Source organism: Equus quagga, chromosome 3, assembly GCF_021613505.1.
Source record: "Equus quagga isolate Etosha38 chromosome 3, UCLA_HA_Equagga_1.0, whole genome shotgun sequence".
Lineage (NCBI taxonomy): Eukaryota > Metazoa > Chordata > Mammalia > Perissodactyla > Equidae > Equus > Equus quagga.
The window spans coordinates 112,917,559-112,930,813 of NC_060269.1; the positions used below are offsets into that span (position 1 = coordinate 112,917,559).

At 37.6% G+C, this 13,255-nt stretch overlaps 1 long non-coding RNA gene across 1 annotated transcript; it reads left to right on the plus strand.

Moving 5' to 3' along the window:
* Positions 1–4,448: 4,448 nt before the first annotated feature.
* On the plus strand, positions 4,449–6,263 carry LOC124236899 (uncharacterized). Its single transcript, XR_006887870.1, has 3 exons — positions 4,449–4,502; positions 4,609–4,714; positions 6,124–6,263. It is a non-coding gene; the product is annotated as an uncharacterized LOC124236899 (long non-coding RNA).
* Positions 6,264–13,255: the final 6,992 nt, after the last annotated feature.

Below are 13,255 nucleotides of genomic sequence, written 5' to 3' on the forward strand. Positions count from 1 at the left end.
GGGTTTCTGGAGCCATGTCTTTAGCTCTTGGGGGTGCTCTTTATTGGTTGGTTTTGAGCATTTACCACATCCTGTAGGACAACACTCCAATCCCAGGCAGGCACATTAGCTGAGCCAGTAACAAGCCGTTCACCATTTTTATAAGGCTGGTTGCTTCTGAGTGATGAGGGATATGACAATATGAGTGGATTCCATGGTCATGTGTATACTGTCACTTTTTTTTTTTTTATTTTGAAGTGTGTTGCTTGGTTGAGGTAATGTTGATCAGGAATGGTATAATTCTTGTGGTTGTGGATGTTGGCAAAGTCACTTCAGACAAGAAAGACAAACCTAGGAATCTGTAAATATTTTTACTTTAGATCACTTCTCTCTCTATACAAAGTAAACAATGAAGAATACTGCTCCAATAGTTGAGGAAGAGATGTCAGTGCTATACAAGTGCCATGGGAGTCTGAGTCATCCATTCATGTAATTTACTGGTGTCTTCTGGACCTGCTCAGGCTCAATCCTATACTATTTTTGTACTTCAATAGATTGCTGCTGCTACACCCCTGCACTTATGACTTGGTGGATCTGATAATATCCAGCTCATGATGGATAGCTCTAGTTTCCCCCCTGGAGAATAGTTCTCTGCCTCAGAAGGCATGGCCTTGCAGAACACTTAGGAATCTGTGCTGCAACTCTCATACTAGGGGCTTTCCAGAAATTTCATGCAGTGCTCTTATCCATCACAGATCCCTCTAGCACCATTAGATCTGCTGGAACAAATGGCCTAAGCATTAGGCAACTTGCATCACAGCCCTTCTGGGCAACATATCCAAGTAATGAGTACTTTAGTTTCACAATAAGTTCATTCCAACATCCTTACTTCTGGGAAACATATTCTAGGGGTGGTTCTTTAGTCTCACATAATAAATTAATTCTAACATTCCTGCTTCCTTTCTCAATACTCATTCGAAGTTGTTCTAACTCTCATTTAGTATAGGCGATCATCATATCCAGGCTTTAAGGAGTATTAAGACTGACTCCAGGTGTTGTCCTTGCCAAAGCATTAAATCCAGAATCACAGATAAATGGCCCCATATCACAAATTTTCTCATCCAGCCTTATAAGCTGATTCCTCTGGTCTGATACTCTAAATACTCACTCTCACACATATTCTGCCAGTGCCTATTCATACGTAATAGCCAGTTTTGCAATTCCTTTTGAGTTAGTCTATAGTTTAGTGGTTTTTAACCAGGGGTGGTTTTGACCTCCAGGGGACGTTGGATAAAGTCTGGAGACATTTTTGGTTCTCAACACTGGGAGGGTTCTACTAACATCTAGTGCGTAAATACCAGGGATGCTGCTAAATAACATACAATACAAAGGAGAGGCCTCTGCAGCAAAGAATTGTCCAGCCCAAAATGTCACTAGTGCTGAGATTGAGGAATCCTGGTCTAGTTCTAGAACAGGGATTACAATCCCCCACACGGGATGTGCTGAGATCTGATCCTGAAAAGCAGAGCCCAAGACAAAGGCTTATGTGCTGGTAGTTTGTTTGAGAATATGAGTTTGAGGAATCAAATAAAGGGTTCAGGGGAAATAAAATAGAGAAGGAGAAAAAGCCAAATCAAGGATGTATTGTTGAGTTGACCCATGTCTTGGGCAACTGGTTGGTTTATCCTGTGTTACTTTCTGAGAAACCTTATGCAATGTGTCTCAGAATTCTCCGTTGGAGTGAAGAAGAAGAAGGAGGAAAGCATTTATCCATTGGACCCTGTCTACCATTGGTCAAGCTTGCACCACATGCTTCTAGTTGCACCTGTGTGTAGAGGTCTGGTTTCTGCAGGTATCCCATGCTGTAGGCAGGGAGTGAGAGGAGCATGGTCCTCTTCCATTGCTCTTGAGATAAGCTGATTGATGCCTGCATAGAATTGGTATCTGTGCAGCACTTAGGATAAGAGGTGAGGCTGGAAAGATTTAAAATGATGCACGAAATATTTCTGAACACTGCTTCTCCCTCGGTTTTTTCTGTTTGAGTTAATGATATCTCTATCTTTTCAGCTGCTCAGGCCAGTCTTTGACTCCTCTCTTTCTCTCACATTCCACATCCCTTTCCAGAAAACTTACTGGTTCTACCTTCAGAGTATATCCAGAATCTGAACACTTCTCACCATCTCCATTACTACTGTTTCCTTGATTACTGCCAAAATCATCTTTCTCCCTAATTACTGCAGTCCAAACCATCCCTAATAGCCTCCCATACTCTTTGTTTGTCTAAACTTATCTCGCTACAGTCTATTCTTAACACAGTTGCCAGAGGAATCCTTTTTACAGCATGAGTCAAATCATGTTACCCTTTGCTCATAACCATCCAGTAGCTTCAGAATAAAAGCCAAGAATCTTATAATCTTACAATCAACAATCTTACAATAACCTCCAAGACCCTCCGCAGTCTGCCCCTTTCTCCACCACCAGGCCTTCATCTCCTACTACCCTCCTTGATCACTCTACTCCAGTCCCGTAGACCTCCTTGTTGTTCTTTCAAAAGTCCAGGATAACTGGACCTTTGCACTTGCTCTTCCCTCTGCCTGGAATGATTTTCCATTCAATATCTGCAGGCTTACACTGCATCCCTTTCAAGCCTTTGTTCAAATGTTGCCTCCATGAGGCCTTCTATGATAGCCCTATTGAAAATAGTGCCCCAACCTAGCATTCTTTATCTTCCTTTTTTGCTTTGTTTTTCTTCATGGTTCTTATTACATCCTAACATGCTGTGACATCACATCCTGATATATATGTTCTTTGTTCATTTGTTTACTCTTTCCCTTTCTCTAGATCAAAGCTTTATGAGGACAAGGACTTTTATCTGATTTTTTCATTGATGTATCCCCAGTTCCTAGAACTCATACCAATGCACTTACTATGTTCTATGTACTACTCTAAGCACTTCACATGTGTTAACTAATTTAGTCCTCACAACAACCCTATGAGGTAGGAATCGTTATTATCCTCATTTTAAAGACTGGAAAATGGAAGCACAGATTCCCAAGGACGCATAGTAGTATTTCAATGACTATCTCTTTATGTTACTATAGTCCTCTGAATAAAGTAGACTTGGCAGGCAACATAAGATAGTGGAAAGTACATGGTCACTGGGATCATGCAGACCTGGGTTCAAATCTGGTCTTTATTGGTTCAATAACCACGAGACAGAGTACTTAACTCTCTTGAGCCTCAGTTTCCTCATCTGTAAACTCAAAGTAATAATCTGCATCTTTTGGGACTCTTGTGCAATTTGCTAAGATATTTCTTGCAAAGCACTTGGCACATTGCTTGGCATGTAGTAAGCACTCAATAAATGGTAGCTGTTACTACATGCAGGTTGGTTTAGAAGATTAAATTGGGTAGATTTATGTTCTTGAAAAACATGTAATAGTCATCCAAGCCCTGAGATCCTGCTTCCCTTTCACAGACAGAGGCTGCATATATTAACATATATCATGTATTAACATGTTACTGCAGCCCAAACTGTCTCTTCATTTAAGTCTGATTGATTTTGAGCATGAGGCCAAGGCGTCCTTATATGTTTGAAGAAATCATATGGGTTTATATAATTTCACTTTTTCCTTATTCATAATTTTGGAGACTTTTATTATGTCAGTTACTTTGATTTTTCTCTCTTCTATTTCTTATCACTGTTTTCTTATAACTTGATTATGCACATTCCTGTCTAAGAAGGGAAGAACAATTTTTCAGAGATGTCAGACCATTAATATCCACACAAAGAACACCAAGTAATTTTTTTTGGAACAATAGGAGTCACAGTGCTCCACTTTCCAGATTCTTTCTTTATAAATGGCTTTAACAGTGACAGGATGAGAGAAGAGCTGTTACAGTTATGCGCATAATGCAATTGGTGTTTGTTTTAGGTTTTATTAGAAACAGATGTAACTATCGCCACATAAGATTTTCCATTTCTTTGCAGCTTTATAGAAGGAAGTCAGAGAGCCACTAAATGAGGATGGTGATTGCTGGCCTCATTATTAATTAAATAAATATTAAAAAGAAATATTATCTAGATAATAGATACACATTTGAACAACATAGAAAAGTAATACAGTAAGTTGTGCAAATACGAGGAAGACAAAGGTTGGCTCACAGAATCATATTGCATCGTAAAGCTTTTTTACAGAGCTGCCTTATTCTGTGTACATATCGTGGGGTGATATTACAATAAAAGGTAGAGTGCTAAGCTTCCTGTACACATTCAGAGAGACTCTCTGAGAAGTGCAGAGATCATCTCTTACCTAATTCTGAATCTGTTCTGGGAATTGGTCACCACGGACAAAAATAAACATATTTTGGCTTGAAGCAGATGTTAATGATTCTCAGCATGACTTTGTTAATACAAGCGCCAGACACAGGATTTTCTCCTTTCTGCACTTGGGGAATTCAGGAGCAATGCCACTGGCAAGCCTAGACCTGCACCCTAGAAGTGAAAGCAAATCAAGATAAAAGTAAATGAATACGTGGGCTTGACCATATTCATTTTTGCTGAAAATCAGATTTATTGTTGAATATTCTAACTGCTTCAAACTTATGTCTCTCCTTTATCCCCAACAGTTATTAAATTATTTATCGTTTGTATGGATAAAATTCAACGGGAAGATATATTCTCACATTTACTGAGTAACAAGTGTTTAAACAACAGTCCGTCAGTAACTTTCTGGTAAGTAGCACTTAAATTGTAAGAAAGTAAGGCTGTTGGTGTTGCTATCATCACTTAGTGACTAGAGAGGGTAGATAATTAATTTCTGCCATTAATGAAGGCCCTAGAGGAGCAAGGGCTTCCTAGAAGAAGCATGAAATGAGTCCTCAAGACTGTTGTTTCCTTAGAATTGTGTATAAAATCTGACACTTCTGTAATAAGCTTATTACCTATTTTTCCACAGAATCTTCAGTCTTTCAGGCAAAATATTTAAAGTTGAGAGAGAGCAAAAAGGAGGATGGTCAAATAATGAACTAGAAAAGCACAGTTGTTAGGAGAAATTCAGTAAAACTGGTTTGCAGTAAGTTGTCTAGCCTGAAATGGTTATATTAGAACAATGTATGAAAACTGGATGTTAGGACTAGCCATCAATAAAGTTAGTTTATTGATTTACCTGGATCAAATTTCTATCAGCATGGTTGAAATAAAAAACTTGTTTCTGAAAGCTATGGATATCTACAAAATTTGCTTTACGTTTTCTTGACAGTGAAACATAAATGTGGCTTGTCAATATCTGCTTTGGGGAGATTACAAGTATTTTTGCTTAGCTTAATATTCTCATCAGTGTTAATTTTCAGGACAGCTTATGGTTTTTATATTGTCTAGCTATTTGTTTAAGAGTGGGGAAAATTTTGAAAGCACAGTGGATTATTTTCTGAACAAATGTTTTCAGTGATGTTTTCTTTTTTTTCCAAAATTTTTTTATTGTGGTAAAATTCACATAACATAAACTTTACCGTCTTAACTGTTTTTAAGTTCAGTGGTATTAAGGACGTTCATATTGTGCAACCGTCACCATCCAGCTCTAAAACTCTTTTCATCTTGCAAAACTGAAACTTGGCACCTATCAAGCAATAACTCCCCATTCCTCTCTCCCCCAGCCCCTGGCAACCACCATGGTACTTAGTGATGTTTTCTTTTAATAGGATTCTTGCATAAAGAATTAGATGATTTCAAAATATTACATAAGATTAAAAAATTTGGCTCTGGGGCCAGCTCATGGCAGAGTGGTTAAGTTCCCGGCTCCACTTCAGTGGCCAGGGGTTTCACCAGTTCGGATCCTGGGCACAGACATGGCACCATTCATCAGGCCATGCTGAGGTGGAATCTCACATGGCACAACCAGAGGCACTCACAACTAAAAAATATACAACTATGTACTGGGGGACTTTGGGGAGAAGATGAAGGGAAAAAAATTTTGGCCCTTTAAGCATCCCTATAGTATCTGGGAAATAATTGTGTTAATTTTTAATTTTCTGACTCAGACTTTTCCAAGCAGGGAAAAAAGGCTGCTTTCACCTCATGAACAAGTTATTTTCAGAGGTTGTGGGAACAAGTGGCCAGAATGTTCATCAGTTCTCTTTTATCAGGACTTGGCTCCAGTTACGCGAGAACTGAAGGTTTTCAAGCTTCTCCCACAACCAGCCTTCAAGGGTAACAAGTCAACGGACTTGCAGGATCCTAGACTTATTTGCTACTTGCTTAAGGATAAAAAAAATGTGTATCATTTGTAAATGGGAGGTATGGCAACTATCAGTCAAAGAAATACCTTTAAAATTTAGGTCTTCTTGTTACAAAAAATAAATCTGATCTGTCAAATAAAGTCTCACTTTTATATTTATAAAATACCTATTGGGGCAGGCACTGAACTATGTGCCATGAGGAATCCAAAGAGGAACAGTTTTTGAAAGACCTTGGAATGAAAACTGATGACCATTGGACATACCCATCTGTGGGGCGACCATTTCCTTGTCCATGCAATACCTTGGTATGAATTTGAATGAAGTACAACTTTGAATTTTTTTTTAAGTAAAAGAATAAAAGTTTAGGTAGTATATTGTTAAACAACCTGAACAACTCCCCCTAAAAGAGATTTCCAGAGCCCAGGCAGGCAGAATGCATTTTGTGCTATCAGTCATCTTCCCAACTCCTATCTAGGTGAGGAAACAAATCAGGAGGGCTCAGGCTTCTGAGAGTAGCAGGTGAATAAGAGAAGCAAAATGAGGAGCTTGTTAGATTGGGTTTTTGGTCTTTATTATCCCCCTGTATTCCTATTATACATTCACATCCTTGATATGACTTCATGGTGTGTGGAGTATATTTCCCTGCCCTTTGACTTTGGACTTGGCCTAGTGACTTGACCAAAGGGTTGCTAGTGGGCATGATGTGAGCAGAAGTTTTAAATGTTCTTGCACAATTAGACTTTGTGCTCCTGCCTTTGACCAAAAGAAGAAAAAAGTTGGGTAGTTGGTCCAAGGAGGACAAGAGATGTGCAGCAAACCTAAACTCAACCTGAAGCTTGTGGTGCAGTCCAGCCCAGTCCAGCCAAGCCCACCTAGATCAGTCATATTCCAGTAAACCTAAAGATGCATGAACGAGAGCTAAATACTTGTTGTTTTAAGCCACTCAAACTTGCAGTTGTTTGTTATATGGCATTATTGTGAAAATAGCAAGCTGATACAAAGAGTTGCTCAGAATGTGGTCAAGAGGGGGTGTGGACAATTGCTGGAGTGTGTACTAGTGGAACATTCCTAGGTCCTCTCCATGGGTGCAGATGAGGGTTTAGGAAGGAGGAAGCTCTCCTCCACTGTTCCATAAACTCAGCGGAAATTATAGATTTCACCTGTACATTGTCATCCAAGTTAATTTATGTCTATGATAGGAATGATTCTCCTTTAGATGTGGTACTCTTGTTGGTGTGCAACCTGAATGTCTGTATCGGTGACTTTCCCAGTCTTGGCCACTAGGCCCTAGGAGTTTCAATCTGCTCGCAGTGGCTAAGGTCAAGGAGGAGAAAAAGAAAACACTTATAAGGAAACAGTATTGAGAGATGCAGACATTTTGGCTTGCAGAAGGATTCAACTTAAAAAGAGTGGGGAAAAAAGAACATAGAGGAGGCAAAGGAGAGAGAGAAAAACCATAAAATAATGCGAATGTGATTAGGTTTTCAGTAAGTACCTAAAAAGTAGGATTTCCTTTATAAGGATTACATGTCAAGAAAATAAATACACATATCTTGAGTGCCTCTTGTGTATAACCCAAAGGTGAATCAGATACTATCTTTATTCTCTCTGTAAAGACATCACTCCAATATAGGAAGTGGTCACTTTTGTTAACCACCATCTGAACTCTTTACCTAAGAGGCAAACACATGAGCTATAATGGGTAGGTTTCTATTAGTTGGAGAGGGCAATGCAAGACTTGGCGTAGGATATATGAGATTTTTCTAGCATATCATCATTTGAACTGCTTGCTTTGATAAAAAGATGTTTTCACTTGTACTCAACTAGAGGTCACGTCCACTTTCAATCCAACTAGATAACTACGTGACTTGGTTTCAGAGAGTGAGATGCAACTAACTCATTTTTCCATGTTTTGATGCTGTATGTATATGATGGCCTTCTTCATCTTGTAGTCACTACATAGAAATCAAATATGTCTTCAAAAAATTTATTTTGAAAAAAAATTTAACCATACAGAGTGATTGCAGAGATAGTACAGAGAACTCCCACGTACTCCTTTCCAAGCCTCTTCCAGTGCTAACATCTCATGTAACCATAGTACAATTATCAAAACTAATTAACCTTAGTGTAATATCACTAAATGACAGATCTTATTCAGATTTCACCAGATTTTCCGCCAATATTCTTTTTCTGTTCCAGGATCCAATCCGGGGTACTACATTACATTTAATTGTCACATCCCCGTAAGCCTCCTCCAACGTGTTCCTCAGTGTTATGGGTTAAATTTGTGCTCCCCCTCCCCCAGCAATTCATGCATTAAAGTCCTAACCCCTAGTACCTCAAAATGTGACATTATCTGGAGATAGGGTCTTTATCTCCGGTCAAGTTAAAGTGAGGTCATTAGGGTGGGCTCTAACCTAATATGACTGTTGTCCTCATAAAAAGAGGAAATTTGGACACAGACGTGTGGAGAGGGAAGATTATATAAAGACACCAGGAGAAGACAGCCATCTACAAGTCGAGGCAAGATGCCTGGAACAGATCCTTCCCTCACAGCTCTCAGAAGGAAGATTTCTTCCTGATACCTTGATCTTGGACTTCTAGCCTCCAGAACTGTGAGATAATGAACTTCTGTTGTTTAGGTCATGCAGTCTGTGGTCCTTGGTTATGGCAGCCCTAAGAGACTGAAACACTCAGTCTTCCCTCATCTTTCATGACCGTGACACTTTTGAAGAGTGGTACCTTGTAGAATGTCTCTCAGTTTGGATTTGTCTGATGTCTTCTTAAGGTTAGACCAAGGTGATGGATTTGGGGGAATACTAGAGGTGATGTGCCTTTCTCAGTGCATCATTTGAGGGGACATACAACATTGATATGTCCCATTCCTACTGGTGGTGTTAACCTTGATCGCCTGGTTAAGGGGGTGTCTATCAGATCTCTGCTACTGTGAAGTTACTATTTTTTTTCCTTTTTAGTCAACAAATATTTTAGAGGAGACATTTTGAGGTTATAAAAATATCCTACTTCTCCTTAAACTTCCACTCACTAATTTTAGCATTCATTTGTTGATTTTGCCTACAGCAACTACTACTGTGGTGTTTCAATGGTGATTTACTATTTCCTTCATTTTTTCTACATTTATTACTTTCCCTCATTCCTTCTACTTTTATTATTTGTAGTTATACCATAAGGAAGAGCTGCCCCATCTCCCCTCACTCATTCATTATTATCAGGATGAACTCAAGTAAAGTAAGTATCATGGATACTTACTTTATTCTTTGGGTTATGTTCCAATACTTCCATTATTCGTTTTGTTGGCCAAATTTTTCCTTGGCTGGCCGTTGGGAGCTATTTCAAGTTGTCTCCTGTGTTTTTTGCTCTCATCTTGTTTTTTTCCTGAGCACTTTCTTACCCTCTGGCTCTACTAGATGTTCTGGGCTCATCGAGTGTTTTCCCTACCCCAGCCAGTCTCAGGGAACTCTGGCTCCTTTTACAGGAGAATGGTATTTCAAAGTGATCTTCAACCTTTGTTTCAGAATGATAGACGTAAGTATTCTAAAGTGTTTCATTATGAAAAATTTAAAACATACACAAAGTAGAGAGACCAGTATAATAACTCCCATGAATTCATCATCCAGTGTCAATAACTGAATTACACCAATCCTATTTTTAACTGTTCTCCATTTTTTCTTTCTGGAGTATTTGAAAGTAAATCCCCACTTCATGTCATATCACCAGTAAATATCCCAGTATCTAACTATCTTATCTAATGTGTAAGGACTTTTATAAAACATACCCACCACATCCTTATCACATTTAAAATTAACAATCATTCCTTAATATCTAATGCCCTCCAAATTCAAATTTCCCTGCCTCTTTCAAAACTGTCTTTTTATACTTGATGTATTCAAATCAGGGTCCAAACCAGGGCCACATGTTGTACTTGGATGTTATACTTCTTGAGTCTCTTTTATCTTAAGAAAGGAGATAATAATAAACAGTGCAACTCCCCCCCCCCCCCCCACCATTGATTGGTTAGAGAAACTGAGTCATTGGTGCTGTAGAATTTCACATTATGTATTTGGGCATCATTTAGCTTAGTCCTTCATGCTCCATATTTTCTAAAGCTCAGTAGCTAGACCTAGAAGATTGATTAGATTCATGTTCATTTTTTAGGTAAGACTCCTTCATTGGTGGTGCTGTGTGCTTCTTACTACATCATGTGCTGAGCACTTAAGGCTGGCTGACTCGCTTTTAGTGATACTAAGATTGCTCATTAGGTTTGGGTGGTGTCAACCTGGTCGCTCCATTATAGAGTTCCCCGTAACATTCCACCTAATGGTTTCAGCATTCATTGATAATTGTTGCCTAAATCAATTCTTGCATTAGAGATTGCAAAATGGTAAATTTCTAGTTCTATCATTCCTACTGCATTTATTATTTGGAATTCTTTAAAACTTCCCCTTATCATCTATTACTTGAAATACAGTTCCTATAGGAAAGGTTCCTATAGAATAGGCCGGAGGGAGCTACTTCAAGTTGGCTCCTGTGTCCTTTGACTGACTCCAAGCAATTTTGATAGCTTCTTTTCTTTCAGGTACATCAAGATGTCCCATGTTCTTGCACAGTGTCTGCCCCAGACCTAGAATCAGTAATTTCTCTGAGCAGTCTTCATTCTTTTCAGTGGGAAATGCTATTTATAGGCCACTCTTCATGCTAAGATGCTCAAAGCTCATGATGCCTTTGCTTCAAGGTCCCAGTGGACAAACCCAGGAAATGCATGCTTATTTTCTTAAAAAGGAGTTTATATTATTGAGTTTATATTAATATTTCCAGTTAAATTTACTATTACAGAATTTTAACTTCTTTGATTTTTACACTTGTATATTCTCTCTCGAACCCTTAAGATCTCAGTTCCTAATGACATTAACATGTTAACATATGCTTCATCTTACAATAAGATATATATATCTTTTTGTATATCTATTATATATAAATCATATTTATAAATTTTATATAAAATAAAATTAAATGTCAAATATAAAAGCTATTTTCTATTAAAATAAAATGTCTATTATATATCTATTAAGAGTTAAACTTCTGCATATGGTTTCAGGTTCGATGGATTTCAACAAGTGTATATAGTCATGTAACTACCACCGTAATCAAGATATTTCAGAATATACAAATGGACAATGGCCAGACTATATCAAAAATAGCCCTCTGACCCCCAGCCTGCAGCAAGCAGCCTAGGAAGCCAACCTGGTATCTTTGCTAACGTATCTTTGGGATAGACTCCTAGAAATAAAGTTAAATTGCCCAGTCAAAGAGTAAATGTATATATAGTTTTGCAAGATCTTGTCAAATTCCTCTCCTATGGGATTTGTACTCTTTTGCATTTCCAATGGCAATGAATGAGAGGATTTGTGTTCCCATTTCCAATGAAATATTGTCAAAGTTTGGATTTTTGACAATCTGATAGGTAAGAAACAGGATCACACTGTAGATTTAATTTAAATTTCTCTTCTTATGGGCAAGGTGAGTGCCTCTTCATACGTTTGAGTGTCATTTGCAATTCTTTTTCTTTGAAATGTCTGTTCATGTCTTTTACTTATTTTTCAGCAAATCACATTGTCGGTCTTTTTAACCCCTCCATTTAGGAGCATTCTGTGTATGAAGGATATTAGTACATTCCTATATAAGTTGCAATTTTTTTCAAGCTTGTCGTTTGATTATTTATAGTTTTTTTCATGCAAAGCCTTCCTATATTTATGTAGCTAAATTAATCATTTTTTTTCTTTATCGTTTCTGGATTTGAGTGATAGCTACGAGTTTTATCCATTCTCGGTTTATAAAAGAATTCACCCATGTTTTCTTCTAGTAGATTTAAGGTAGTCCTTTTGTGTCTTTTTAACAGCTTTATTGAGATATACTTCACATACCATACAATTCAGCATTTAAAGTGTACAATTCAATGATTTTTAGCATATTACATTATTTTTAAAAATTATGGTAAAATATATATAATATTAAATTTGCCTTTTTAGTCATTTTTAAATGTATACAATTTAGCAGCATTTTTTACATTCACAATGTTGTGCAACCATCATCACCATTTATTTCTAAAACTTTTTCATCATTCCAATAGAAACTCTGTAACCGTTCAGCAATAACTCCCCATTCCTCCTTCCTCCCAGCCCCTGGGAACCTCGAATTTACTTTCTGTCTCTGAATTTGCTTATTCTAGGTATTTCATATAAGTGAAGTCATACAATATTTGTCCTTTTGTGTCTGGCTTATTTCGCTTAGCATATTTTCAATGTTTATCCATGTTGTAGCATGTATCAGAACTTCATTGTTTCTTATGGCAAAATAATATTCCACTGTATGGCTATACCACATTTTGTTTATCCATTCATTAATGGATGCTTGGGTTGTTTCCATTTTCTGGTTCCTGTGAATAATGCTGCGATAAACATTGGTGTACAAACATCTATTCAAGTCCTTGCTTTTAGTTCCTTTGGGTATATACCTAGGAGTGGAATTGCTGGGTCATTTGGTAAATCTGTGTTTAGGTTTTTGAGGAAATGCCAAACTGTTTTCCACAGTGGCTGTACCATTTTACACTCCCACAAGCAATGTATCAGGGTTCCAATTTCTCTGCATCTTTACCAACACTTCTTTTTTTTTTTACGTAGCCATCCTAGTAGGTATGAAGTGGTACCTCACTGTGGTTTTCATTTGCATTTCCCTAGTGACTAATGATGTAGAATATCTTTTCTTATGCTTATTGTATACCTTCTTTGGAGAAATGTCTATTCAAATCTGCTGTCCATTTTTTAATTGGGTTGTTTGTCTTTTTGTTACTGAGTTGTAGGAGTTCTTTATATATTTTGAGCATTAAATCCTTATCAAATATTGATTTTCAAATATTTTCTCCCATTCTGTAGGTTTGTTTTTCACTTTTTAGATAATGTCCTTTGATGCAAAAGTAATTTTGATGGAGTCTAATTTATTTATTTTTCTTTTGTTGCTCATG